Source organism: Mustela lutreola, chromosome 1 (genome assembly GCF_030435805.1).
Source record: "Mustela lutreola isolate mMusLut2 chromosome 1, mMusLut2.pri, whole genome shotgun sequence".
NCBI lineage: Eukaryota > Metazoa > Chordata > Mammalia > Carnivora > Mustelidae > Mustela > Mustela lutreola.
This window is the reverse complement of record NC_081290.1, coordinates 133,799,035-133,805,820: the sequence shown is the minus strand read 5'-3', so window position 1 is coordinate 133,805,820 and position 6,786 is coordinate 133,799,035. Positions and strand designations below refer to the sequence as shown.

Here is a 6,786-nt window from a genome sequence, read left to right as displayed (position 1 = left end):
ACCCTCTTCTGATCTCCTGACTTCATTTCAAACAAGATTTTCTTTTATTACTTTTCACATCTTGATTCTGCATCTGCCAACCTGGCATGTTTGGAAAGCCCTTTATAGGGGCAGAAAAGATTTCCTTTCTTCCGTTTTAGGTCCTTCATCTGGTCTGATAATTAAATCAGTATAAGATAGATTAACAGTAGAAAAACAAACAAAACTTTGATAACATCTCTACGTGGGAGAGACCAGGAAAACCAAGTAACTCACTGAAATGGCCAAAGCCATCACCCTAGATACCATCTTCAGCTGAAGACAAAAGAAGACCTTAGGGAAAGGAGACCAGCTCTGGGAGGTTACCAGGAAAACCAGTATGCAAGAGTAAGTTTAAGTAGATTGAAGTTGTTGTCATCTGAACTGATAAGAATTCTAGAATCACCTCTTCCAGGTACAGCAAGGGAGACACGCTTAAAAATGGAGATTTCCTTATAAGCATAAATGTCTCTTACAAAACAGTAACTTTCATTGGACTTTTAAAGCTTTTCCATGTCTGCTGTTTTTAAAATAACCAGGTTAAAATAATCAATGTGCCAAAGAGGCATATTTTGAGAAGTCGGAGTCTACTTTCTTGTACCCTTAATCTGTTTTTGTTGTCTTTATTCTCCCTGCTCTCAGAATCTGCTGCCAGGTCTCTGTTCCTTCAGGAGCCCTTATTCAACATTTCACATAGCTATTGCTTTTCTGCTTTAAACAATAAGGGCAAAAATCAAGAGTTACAAAATTGGGTTTATAAAAGGCCCAGGTCTAGATGAAGTTCTGCAACGTTCTCTTTTGATCATTGGCAAGAGTTTTAGTGAGTACAAATATTTTGGCATCGTTCCAGAATTCCTGGGCCTCTCTTTGGCATCCTTTTTAATTCTCAGTTTTACTTGGAATAACATGATTAAAAAAAAAAAAAGGCCCTCAGCAAATATGGTTTAGATGTCTCCAGGATGTTTTACTCGAATCAGAGCCCAGTTCTGGGGGGTGCAGATTTGCTGTTTCATTTCTTCAGAAATACATATGCGCATGCTCGGAGGCAATGGAAATCTCTGCCCTAGTATGAGTCTTGATAACGTTTCCTTTATACTTGCACAAAAATATCCGCACTCATCATTTGGCTCACCCTGTTGGCTCTGTCATCTTCTCCTCCATGATAACATGAGCCCCAAGTGCAGTTTGAACACTCTGAGAAAATTGTTTTGTTTTCAAAATCACACTGTCCTAATGAACCACCTAAGCTTTTCACAACAAATTTCTCTATCCCGGGGTGGCGCAGTCTGCAGCCAACACTTCCCTGACTTCTCAGGGCTTCTTTCAGGGAGAAGGCGGAGTGCGAAGGGCTCCTCCGCGGATAGCTGCGGGAAGGGAAAAGATAAGTACACCACAAAACAACAAAGATTGTAAAGTGTTTTTCCGGCGAGATAAACACAACACCAGGCAAAGTGGGTGCAAGGCAAGATTTATTAAAAACACTCTCCAGCGAAGTTTCAGGGTTCAGGAGAAGGCGAGCCAGGAAAGTTGCGCGGGAGGAGGTGGGCACCCTCGGGCGAGGTTCCGGGACTCTGCAGAGCAGAGTGGTGGAAGTCGCGCCCAAGGCAGGGAGGAGGGAGCTTTTAAGGGGTCTTGGGGAAAGCTCGGGGGTCTTTTGGCAAGTTTCCCTTATTTGGATATCCCGCCTGCTCATCGGGATCCCATTGGTCCACAGGAGCCCGGGGGCGGGGGTCTCAGATTCCTGCTTGGGCCTTTGTTCTCCCGTCCGAGCTCAGGTCTTCTGGCGGGAGCTTTCGCCATCTTTAGTAGTCCTTCCTGCCAGCCCAACAGAGATCATTAAAACAAAAGCATTTCAATTCAACTGGAGCATTATCTTTTCTACTAAAATCTTTTTATTTTGTTTTGGGTTGTTTTGTTTATATTTGTTTTCTTGGGGTAACACGCTCGTGCCTGTGGGACATCCGGCCTGATGGACGCTGTGGCGCACGTGGTGAAAGAATCCATTATAGGCAGAACAGAGGAGATAAAAGCAAACTGAATTCACCACAGGGGAGCTGCGGGCGGGACAAGACTTTACTTGTGAGAGACTGTCCGCCCGGAGGTGGGGGTGAGGGCAGCAGTTACAGGGCCAAGTGAAGGAGTATGGGGATGCAGGACATTTTCTCTTTTCGTCATCTCAGGAGCTGCGTCTGGTTGTCACTGGTCAGTTAGGGTCTCTGGCTGTTTCACAGTGGGTTGCTTCATGAGCCTGTTTGCATCAGCTCAGTCATCACTGTGGGCCCTTCTGCCTTGCTCAAGTTTCTATTGCTCAAGCCTGTTGCCTAAAAACAGTATCTACCATGCCCTCAGAAAGGCAATTGATATTTTAATTAAAATTAGTATTAAATGTGAGTAGAGAGTAATGCCAGCATGTCTAACATGAAATGGTTATGAGATGAAAAATACAAGTGTCTCGGGCTTTTTCTAATAAATACTTAGGATTTATCATATGGCCTCATCCTTTTGTCTTTTGAGAGAATACTAGGAGTTGATTAGTCTTCAAAATTTCAAAAACAAGAAGACTTTAGCAAGCTGGGATCCATACTGTAGAATAGTCTGTTCAAAATGGAAATACTCTTCTCTAGGCAGCAGAAGAGCTTCTTTCTTTGTGAAGTTTCCATCCATGAACACAGTCCTCCCCTCCCTCAAGGCAGATGTGAACTCCAACCAGTGGCAAACTGTGTTCTGAATGATTGTTTTGAGAAAGTTCCAGTCATGCCCAGGTCACTCATTCACTGTACTCACTGTACTATCTGCTATGGGCCAGTTGTGTTCAGTAGTGAGCCAGATAGAAAAAACCCAGCTCCCAGACAGCATCCACTGCAGGAGGGATGGGGAAAGTTGAATTACTTACCATAGTGTGTCATAAATTTGAAAGGCATGGTAATCAGTGGATGGCTGTGTGGGGATCGATAATTTTCTGTAACTCTAGAGGGAATGGTAAAGGTAATTCAAAGAGAGCATGCCATCCTATGTTTGGTCTTGTGAGACTGTCCATATAAAAGGATTTCTTTTTGTACAGTAACTACAAGTACATAGCAGAATGACTTTCCACTTGTTATCCATGATTCGTATAACCTAGGCAAATCAAGAAGATATTACTTAGCAACTGGATATCCAGCACATCAGGTAAAGAGAATTGGGAATATAGAACAGGATTTGTCAGAGGGCATCACAGAAGAGATTTTACCAATTCCTGAATAATCACTGTTGGCTGGAGCATTTCTCCTCAGCACTTCCTTATTAGTAGATCCAATTATATATTACTTCAGTTCTGTTTCTCTCTTTGAAAATTATTGCTTGAAGAATATAACCTCACTTTGCTTGGTAAGAATGTCACCTTGTGTTACTATTCTAGGTATGAAAAGAAACACTTAATTTTCATTAGATTTGCTATTGAAGTCTTTAACAGGATACAATTCCATCCTTGCAAAAATACATTTTTATTTTGACAAGGACAGGGACATAGGAGATGGAACTTCTTTTATATACTTTGTATTTTGATATATGAAACATAACTATGGTTGAAAGGAGCGTATCACACAGACCTGTACCCCTGAGGCAAATAATACATTATATGTTAATAAAAATAATTTATATAAATAAAAAAAGATATTTCCAAAAGCTCAACCAAAAAAAAAAAAAAAAAAGAGGAGGGAATCAGTATTACAATGATCCATATGGAAAGCATAAAAGCTTCCAGTTAAACCGTGCAGAAGCATATGCACACACACACACACACACACACACAGTTACAAATAAAGATTTCCCCAAAGCATCATCTTATGACTGAGTGTTTTTTAATGAGAAAGAAGTTATATTTGTGTTTCATTTTAGGTTTTCTTAAGATGCCATAACAATTGAGTTTTAAATTACTGCCATATTTAAATTTTCCTCCAATTTAAGATTGTTCTCTCTCAGCTGGGATTATTTCTTTTTTTTTTTTTAAGATTATTTATTTATTTATTTGACAGAGAGAAATCACAAGTAGACAGAGAAGCAGGCAGAGAGAGAGAGAGAAGGAAGCAGGCTCCCTGCTGAGCAGAGAGCCGGATGCGGGACTCGATCGGATCGCAGGACCCCGAGATCATGACCTGAGCCAAAGGCAGCTGCTTAACCCACTGAGCCACCCAGGCGCCCCAGCTGGCATTATTTCTTAATTCATTTATCCAGTTCCTCAAATCTTGGCATAAAATCTAAGAAAAATTTTCTCCTAAACTTTTGGTTTAATTTTTTGAATTAAGGAACAAAGAAATCAACACTGTTTTTCCAAAGCAAATATTTTAAACCAAATCAAGTTGCTTTCTTTCTCACTGACAAGGAGGAGGAAAATGAGGAAGACCTTGATTGACATCTGTCTGGAATGATGGTGTCTGGCTCTGTTGTCCAAGCCTCAACATGCTTGTGTGATATTATCCACATTTTAATAAGATAGGTGTCTGAAAGATTTCACTCCATAGAGACCTAATCTCTCAGGAGCCATCTCCCTTCCAGTTTTCTATCTTTCTCTACCATCCAGTAGCTCCTCTTCTTTTGTTTCCCACATTGTTATGCTACCCACTGCCTCAGCATACTGTGCTCTTTATTATCTTGCATAGGAATGTTTCGCCTTGAATTAGGCAAATTTACCCACTAAGCCACTCTCTCTTGCTGTCTCTCTCTCTCAAATAAATAAATAAAATCTTAAAAAAAAAAAAAAAAGAAAGAAGGAAAGAATTCCCAGGGATACCAGACACACAACAGTTGAGTGGTGCAGGTAGGAAAGTTTACTCAAATGAGAGTATTCTTTGGAGATATGAGGGTGAGTGAGCTCAAGGGAGAGCTGCACTCAGGTTTGGGTCTCTGTCTTTTATTGACATGTTTAAGGAGGGAGTGGAATATTTATAAACCTGGGAGGAGAACTTTGGGGAGCAGGGTTTCATGCCTTTTCTCCCTTACTTGCTGAGCCTCCTGCTTTGTCTTGAGCCTCTCCCATTTGATCCAGCTTCCTGCTGGCTTCGTTTTTTGGAATGCTCCCAGGACAGTTCTTTAACTTTCCCCACAGCAGACCATGGCTCCCCTTTGGCCAGCCTCCAGGCCAACTGCCTACTCAAACAGTTTCCCAGCTCAGGATGCCCAGTAAACAGAAGTCCAAGGTCCGAGTCCTAAAAGAAGGAACATATGTGCTTTCTTCATCTTGCCTGTTACCCTTTAAAGCAGATCATGGTGAGAAAAACAAGATATACTATATATTTTTAAAAAGAAAACCATTAAAAAGCATGACTAAAGGAAGACGTGGAGCGAAGAGAGGGAGAAGGAAGAGAAAGAGGAGGAAAGAAGCAGAGAGAGGAGAGGAGAGTTTGAGGATGGCTGAGGAGGAGGAGGGGTGCCAAAAAGTGAGTAGAAGCTAGATGTCAGGGCCAGACCACACTTCATTTTTTTCTTACGAGTTGCAAGCAGGTGGTTAAAGGCTAAAGTAAATTAGATTCGAGCAGTTCTTGACAACAAAGCTGTTCTGCAGCCCCAAGACACACTTGGAAGATTTCTGACCCTAAGAAAAGAGGCAGGCGGGCTGGGCTGTAAGCCATTTTCTTTTTGGCACAGTAAAAAAAAACAGGTTGATTGAAGGCCCAAGCAAATTAGCATAGTTGAGTCTAAGAAAGATAATTATATTTTCTTGAAAGCTAGTGTTTCTGTAAATGCAAAGCTAGTTTAATACAGAAGTTGAAATTTGAACGGAGTATTTTTATCAATAAAAGACACTAACGAATTTTTGAGCCAGAGCTTTTCAGCATCTGGGTAGTGACTTATCTCTTAAGACACTGGTAATCTCCTACTGGGCTCTTTTTATATAAGACCATCCCAACAGCCAGCTGTGTCTGAGGGACCACACGGAGAGGTTCCAGCAATGCTCAGTTAGGATTCACTACTCCTAACTTCATTCAGTCAGTCAGTTACCAGGTGTTTCCTGAGTGCCAGTCACTGTCCCTGGTGCTGAGATTACAGTGATGAACAAGGGAAATTTTGGGGTCTTAGGGAAGCTATAATCTTGTGGGGTAGAGATGAAGGCAGGAAGTTTGAAAACAAGTTAGTTGTAATATTTTGAAAGAGACTTAAAAATAGTACAGGAGATAATTATTTCTAGGTGGAAAAAAGTCTGCATTTCTCAACTACCTCATTGTTCCATCAGGGAAACAATTCAAAAAAGAAATTAAGATGAAAAAGTTGCCACACGAATGCCAGGAACCAGAGTTAGGAAGGCACACACAGATAACACCGTCCACATTGGCTGAGAAAAATTACCAAGTGTCTGCGGAAAGCTGCTCATTCCCACAGATAATTTACTTTGTATCAGGAAACAGTTTATATAAATGAATGAAGCAGTCTGATTTTATGATGATAAATGACAAATACTTCAGTCCTGGAGATATGATGAGGTGTCGTGAAAACTATGGCATTTTGAATAGATGTGCCTTTTCTAAACAGAGTCATAACCACTCATCTCTCATGGCCTGTTGCCAAATCAACTGCTTTGTCAGATGAAGCCCAAATTCTAGATTTAATGTATCTCTTCTGATTTTCAAAAATAACAGTAACTACTTCAAACTTGAAAACCATCCAGGCAAAGCAAAACAGATCTGAAGGCTAGAATCAGCCCACAAACCAAGAGTTCATGATCTCTGCCGGATAGAAGTGAGAGTCTGGAAAGCTGGAGTCACACCCACAGTAAAGTTTCTCTGTGGCTTTCGG

The 6,786-nt window shown here is 41.1% G+C and overlaps 1 protein-coding gene across 5 annotated transcripts in view; it reads left to right on the top strand.

The window, feature by feature from the left end:
* The window catches only part of MARCHF1 (membrane associated ring-CH-type finger 1), a 922,254-nt gene that overhangs the window by 867,292 nt on the left and 48,176 nt on the right, over positions 1-6,786 (top strand). The gene's annotated exons all lie outside the window — the stretch shown is intronic.